General features: G+C 44.0%; 1 pseudogene; it reads right to left on the bottom strand.

The window, feature by feature from the left end:
* Positions 1 to 3,508: 3,508 nt before the first annotated feature.
* LOC101985328 lies at positions 3,509 to 6,470 on the bottom strand (annotated as a pseudogene).
* Positions 6,471 to 6,843: the final 373 nt, after the last annotated feature.

Below are 6,843 nucleotides of genomic sequence, written 5' to 3'. Positions count from 1 at the left end.
GAAGGAAGGAAGGAAGGAAGGAAGGAAGGAAGGAAGGAAAGAAAGGAAAGGAAAGGAAAAGCTGTATTTGATACAGAAACAGAGACAGGGGAAAGTAAATGAAGGTGAAAGCAGATGAATTGATTCAACCCTGGCATTTTCCACACCTCCTAGCTCACTTCAGACTCCTCACTCAGTCTTTATTTGCACCTCTAGAGGCAATGATTTCCATGGAAGTCAATGGGAGAAACGTGTCTGGGCAGCAGGACTGGCCCCACGCGGAGACTTGAGGAATATGGATGTAAAAGAGCATGTGCGGAGGTCCTGTCTGCTCAGCGGCAAGTGAGCTTTCCGGTGCTGGCGATGCTGCCAACCTTGGAGAACTAAGGTGGAACCCTCGTGATGGGATGGATATTTGTACATTGTGCGGAGATGTGGTGCTGCGGTTGGTGTAACGAAAAGCTAAACGGCCAATAGCTAGGCAGGAGGTGGAGGCGGGATTTCTGGGGAAAGAAAGGTCGGAGGAGATAATCCAGGTGCAGAGGAGGCGCCACGGAGCCGAGCCATTACGGGAGTCAGATATACAAAATGAAAGGTAAGAAGCCACATGGGAAAATGTAGATTGACAAAAGCAGGTTAATTTAAGTGAGAAGAGCTAGTGGGACAGAGCTTTCATAATTAACACTAAGTCTCCGTATCGGTATTTGTGAGCTGGTGGCCCACACGAAAGTCCGACTACAGCCATCAGTCAGCTTCCATGCTGCATACCACTCCCCAGTGGATTTGGCCTGGTCTGAAGATGGCTGTAAAGAACAGTAAGGAGCAGGTGGGTGGGAGGTCCCATGACACCCAAACCTACCGTTGTTAGGTATTATGCAAATGATGGGTGGTGGGTGTCTTCTTTGTTTGTTTTTAACTTGAAGGTCAAATTTGAAATGATCCTCTCAAGAAAATTAGGGCAAGGAAGGGAAGTGGTTACTTTTAATTCATGGGTTAGTCTAAACTTTTTTCCTTTTGATTTTTAACCGCATACTTCCCTTGTCCTTGAGTTGCTAAGGTGTCTAACTCAGCAAACATTCAAAATCATGCGTCAGCCAGGCCTGCTGGCTCAGGTCTGCTTTCCCGCTACTCCGAGAGGATCACAAGTACAAGGACACCTGGGAAACTAGCAAGACCTGTCTTGAAATGAAAGGTGAAAGAAGGAGGCGGGGCTTGGTCTGTAGCTCAGGGAGAGCCATGGCTTCTTTGAGATCCTGGATTTGATACCCAGTACCACACAGAAAGCATTTAATGGTCAAGAGAGCATACAGAACAGGGGCAACAGTGATGTAGTATGCCTGCCATCTTACTAGTATTGGAATTTGAAGTCAGAGTCGTGCAATCTTTTTCTGGGAGTAATCATGTCTTAATCCTGTAACCTTAGTAACGAGCTAACTTCTCTAGATCCCCAAAGCCTTCTCTGGCGTTCATATCCATCTTTCCAGGTGTGTGTGAGAATTAAATCTAAAGAGTGATTTAAAGATCGTATCCATCAGTATTCTCCAAAATGCAGCATAAGGCATTAACGAAACTATATAATGACACTTGGTGATCATTAGCAAATGTGAGAAATTATATTGACAAAATATAAAACATCACCACATTCCTGTGCATATACAAACAGCAAGGTGAGGCCAGAGAGATGGTCCAGAAGTTAAGAGTGTTTGCCGCCCTGTAGAGGGGACCTGGATCATTTTCTAGCACCTACACGGCAGCCCCCAACCACCTGTAACTGAATAACCTCTTCTGGCCTCTGTAGGCATCAGTCATGCACAAAATGCATGTACAAACATGCAGGCAAGCACCCATACACATAAAATGAAATACAAATAAATCTATATTTAAAATATAGCATTGTCAAGCAAGGGATCAATAGCTAGTATGTTGATTTTAGTGAGTTTTCATATTCTAATTTAGTAAAATAATTTAGAACAAATAAGAGAGACCACCTATGCCTATTCTTCATACATACCTGGCAAGTGTCTAGTACTTAACAACTGCTTGGCATATTTGTTCAAGGAATTGTGTATAATTCTCAGGAAGATCTCTTATTCTCTCTTTTCCCGTGAAAAGAGGAGGAGAGAAAGAGAGAGGGGAGGAGATAGAAGGAGATGGGAGGGGAAGAGCCAGACTTTTAGACAGAGACACAGAGAGGGACAGAGACAGAAGAACAGGAATAGAAATGGACCCCGGGACGTAATGATCTAGACCGGTCCAACTTTGCCAGGGAAGATCGCATGGCGTACTAACTTCAAATGGCGTGCCCCAAGTGAAATGTTCCCTTCTTCCACTCCTTCACTACAGCTGGCATTGCTACTGGAGCATAGCAGCTTCCCTGCTAATCCTATACAAAGCCCCTCCAGAGTCCTAGAGTAACTTCCTCCAAGCAACTCCCATTAACTTGGAGATGAGATCTCAAAGCTCTTCTCTGGGACTGACCACTCTGATGGAACCCTTACCTGTGGGACCTGAATGGGTTACTCAGAGACTGTGAACGCCCTCAGATGCCTTAATGAATAATCTGGTACTATTGTTCAGAATGAGTTAAATCAGCCTTGTCCCTAGAGGGATTGAAACAAAATAATCCTAAAAAAAGGTCTGAGTCCTATTACTGGCTTTTTCTGCCTCCACAGGAATAAAGTAACAAGAGCTCTGAAACAAACGTCTGGGTGTCCAGAGGCTTAAAGAAACCCTGACTTCAAGCCGGTCATTAAAGAAACTGGGAAACCTTTCGCTTACAACCAAAGCAGGTTTCACGTGAGCATATTTAAGCATTTTCTAAAATGGACACTTAGAGCATACCAGCTTTTTGAAACAGACGTTTTTGTAACTATCGATTATGTCATACTTGAGGTGACCGCACGTGTTAAAGTTTTAGAAAATGTAATACTATTGAGCCCCTGAGCTGATTAAAATTAAAGCAAAACCTTTTCATTAATGTATATGATAAAGAAAACAGTGAAAAGGGCAACCAAAAGCCACCTGATGGTTATATTGACCTGGCTTCATACCGTATCACTTTAAATGTCATTACTCACAGTTCTGAATTTCTTCACAATGTCTGATTAGGTGTCAACTGATAGAATTTTTTTTTTTAAAGTTTACTGAAAACTTTTATTGTAATCAAAAAGTGACATTACGGGGCTGTAATGAGTTCAGCAAATCATTCTGCTGATATTTCTGAACTGATACAAGCCTTTGCCAGGCAATTAAAAAAAATTCAAATGTGGAAATTTCACAGTACAGTAAACTCCTCCCCAACTAATTAATGGTGGTTAAAAATAATAGGCCCTAGCAAAACCTCTCATGTTCCATGGTCACAACTGACAATTCTGTAAAAAGTTCATTATAAAGCTCTGATGTAAAAATGAAATTATCAAGAAGCAAATAGTTTAAGTGCAACACAGGGTATTCAATTTATTATTTAAAAGGCTGGGATTTCTTTACACTATAGCAGAGTTTAATACAGATGATTTAGCAATTAAGTCAATTAAAACAGTCGTCCTTCACAGAGGAGGAGAGTCCTTTTTCTTGCTAGCTCACGTCTCTCATCTCTTCGCTGGAGCCGGAATATTCTCCGCTGTCATAGTCTGTTTTCTTGTCTCTACCAGGAGTAAAGTCTTTATTTGAGGAACCATGAATGGATTCACGCTTATCTGAAGTCCTGGTCTCTTTGAAAAACTGAGACAGGTTCTTACAATTTCCTCATTCATTCAGACGGTCCATGGTGCTCTCCTTCTCTGGATGGGCACTGTCTTTGGTTTTCCCCTTCTCACTGGATGCAGAGCCTTTTGAGCTTTTGGCCGCGTGCTGTGTCATTTCATGGCTCACCTCCTTGGTGAGCTTCTGGATTTTCTGACTGCAATTCTTCCTCAGTGTCCTTGACTGTAACTGAGGGCCTTACAGTAACATTTTTCATAGTACTAGATGTTTTCCCTACACTCTGTATCAGTTGTGTGGATTTAACGTCTTTTTCAGATGCAAAGTCATCTCTATCCCATTTGGACTGAGGAACCTGGATCCTAATTATAACATCTCCAGCAGGAGCTGTATTATCAATATCATAGTCCTCCATGGTCTTAATGACTTTCCTTCTTGGCTGTAGCAGACCCATGACTTTTCCATTTGGTTTTGTCAAATTTAACTTTTGTCTTATCTTTTTCTCCCTTGTCTGTTTCAGACACTGATTTGGAACTGGTAGATTCTGCCTCCATCGGTTCATCCCTAACCCGTGTAGTATCATCTCTACGTGGGAGAACAAACAGTGTATCCGTCTTCGTGTCATTGACACCTGACGACTCCCTGGATTTCCTGGGCGCGTCTAACAGTTTGGGGTTTGGTAAGCTCTCCCTCTCCTCCCCCTTTCTTTGTTTTCTGTGTTTCTTATGCTTGTTTTCTTTATCGTCTCCTGGAATGGAATCACTCTCCTTCTCTTTTGATTTGACATTATCTTTCTGATTGTGACTGTCTCTTGTTGAAAGCTTTTCTGGATAGCCACCACCTACATTTCTATTTCTATGACTTTGTCCAGCAGCATAGTCTTCTCTGTGCCCTCTTATGAAGGGTGAATTTCTGATATTAAGAGGTGTCTCTGGAGGGAGGTGCTCTCTGTTAGCTCCCACAGCATACCCTTTGTAGTACTGTTCGTACTGCTCTGGGTATTTCCTCTCCCATTCCTGGTGGCGTTCTTTCTCAAATGGGTCTCTAAAGTCAACACTCCATCTGTAATAGTCTTTGGTATCATAAGGTGGTTGAACTTCTCTGTATCTATTAAAATACTCATGCTTTATTTCTCCTCGAGGTACATTATGTTCAGTGGGAGACTGTCCCCTAAATGCTTGAGATCTTGGCCGTGAATGGTAACGTCTATATTGAGGTGACCTTGACCTAGATCGGTGATAGCCACGAGATCCAGACCATGAGCGGCTCTTGTCTCTGCCTCTCCTGGGGTACGGAGGTGATCGTGAATAGGAGCTAGAATGCACGCGGCTGAAGGATTGAGAGTAAGAGCAGGACCGTGTGGAGCCAGATCTTGACTTGGAGTAACTGTGTGAGTTTCTGGAAGATGAGCGCCTATGCGCCTTTTGAATCTTTTTGTATTCCGTCAATTCCTTAGCAAAATTATTTGCCAGCTCTAGCTTGGAATTTTCCTTTTCCTCTTCCCTTAGTTGCCGTTGCACTCTATAGAATTCTTCCCTGGACAAGGGTAGTGCTTGCGTTGTAGGGATGGTATTTGAGTGAGCAGTCTGAAATCCTGGCGACACCCCATGTATATTGGCAGGAGCTGGTGAAAACCCTGGAGGAGGGACACTGTATCCTGCAGGAGTGGGCAGGCCAGGAGGAAATTGAAGAGAGTACTGTGGGGGAGGTAGACATGAAGGAAGAGGCCACATATGGGGAGGCGGTGGATCCAAAGGAGGTGGTGGACCAGGCACAGCGACCGGTGTTGCTGGAGGTGATGGGCCTTGAGTCCTCTGTGAGCTTTCGCTGTGCTGTCCTGGTGATGCTACTGGGGGAGGCGGAGGAGGTAACCGTGTCTGTAGACGTTTCGCATAGCCGGTTTTGTTTTTGAAGTTATTAACGGCCTTCCGTAAAAACTTATTGGCAACTAAAGCATCAGGAGAAACAGAGTCCTGATGGCATGCTGGACACGTATGTTCATCTGATTCCAGGAGTGCTGTCCTAATACAATTGTCACAGTAGCTGTTTCCACAACAAGGGATGATAGCAGCATCAGTCATGATGTCCTTGCAGATGAGGCACACGAGCTCATCTGGGATAGCATCGTCTTCTTCTAAAGATGATGACGGTTCCTGTGGTAAGAAGGGTGGTTTCTCTTTCTTCCCGATCGCATAGGCCTCTGCATCTATCATCGGGATTACGTATTTGCCAGTGTTCGTAATCATTACCCCTTTCATGTTAGGGTCTTTCACTTCCATCATGAAGCTTCGAGGGATTCCAGAGCTCTTTCTGAGTCTACAGCCAAAGTTCTGATCCCTGTTTGTTGCCCAGTTCTTATTGTAAGGACCAGGTTTATCATGGTGGAAACGGATGTGAGACCAAAGGCGCGGATGTAAAGGTTTCTTCACGTAGTTGACTGGGCTGTACATCTGGCTGGACTGCAACATCATGGCCTTAATTTTATCTTCCTCAGAAGCGTCGGTTTCAGCCAGATTGGCAACTTGACTTGTCACAGATGTCTTCCTTGTGGAACGAACACCCACAGTAGGAATTCTTCTCACAATCACAGAAGAGTTCTTAGGAATTAGCGCATTATCGGTATATTCTTCTTTCGTCTGCTCGCTGGTGATCTGAAGATCATTATTGGTAGCTTTCAGCTTTTCTTTCCCCATAATCCGCTTCTTTAAGTCACACAGGGAGATATGGGGCCCATCAAAGGTGATGATGTCGTAGTTGAGTTTAGAGGCAAATTTATAGTGCACGCAGGGCATTGTGGCCGAGGATTCCGCGTGCTAGGCACCTTGGTAACCGCTGACGTTTGCAGCTCAGGGACCGAGTTGACAGGGTCTGAAGTTAGCTCCCGGGACTCTGATGTAATTCGTCTCTTCCAAGCCGCTCTACCTCAGACCGAGATGGGGCAAGATCCTGTCTTCAAGAATCCTCAAACTCCACTCTACCTAACAGAAATATGTGTAAGTCATAACTGCTAAGCAATCCAAGAGCGCAACACTAATAAAACACATGAATTCTGATAGTCTTAATAAATGAAACCTGGAGTCAGACATTAGAGGGTTAAAAGCTGAAGGATCAGAGAAGCAGTGTGGACAGCCATGAGAGAGAACGTTTACCTCTACCGACGCTCAG

This window comes from Microtus ochrogaster, chromosome 10 (genome assembly GCF_000317375.1).
Source record: "Microtus ochrogaster isolate Prairie Vole_2 chromosome 10, MicOch1.0, whole genome shotgun sequence".
Classification (NCBI taxonomy): Eukaryota; Metazoa; Chordata; class Mammalia; order Rodentia; family Cricetidae; genus Microtus; species Microtus ochrogaster.
The sequence above is the reverse complement of the archived record's forward strand: the minus strand, read 5'-3'. Positions and strand labels throughout refer to the sequence as shown.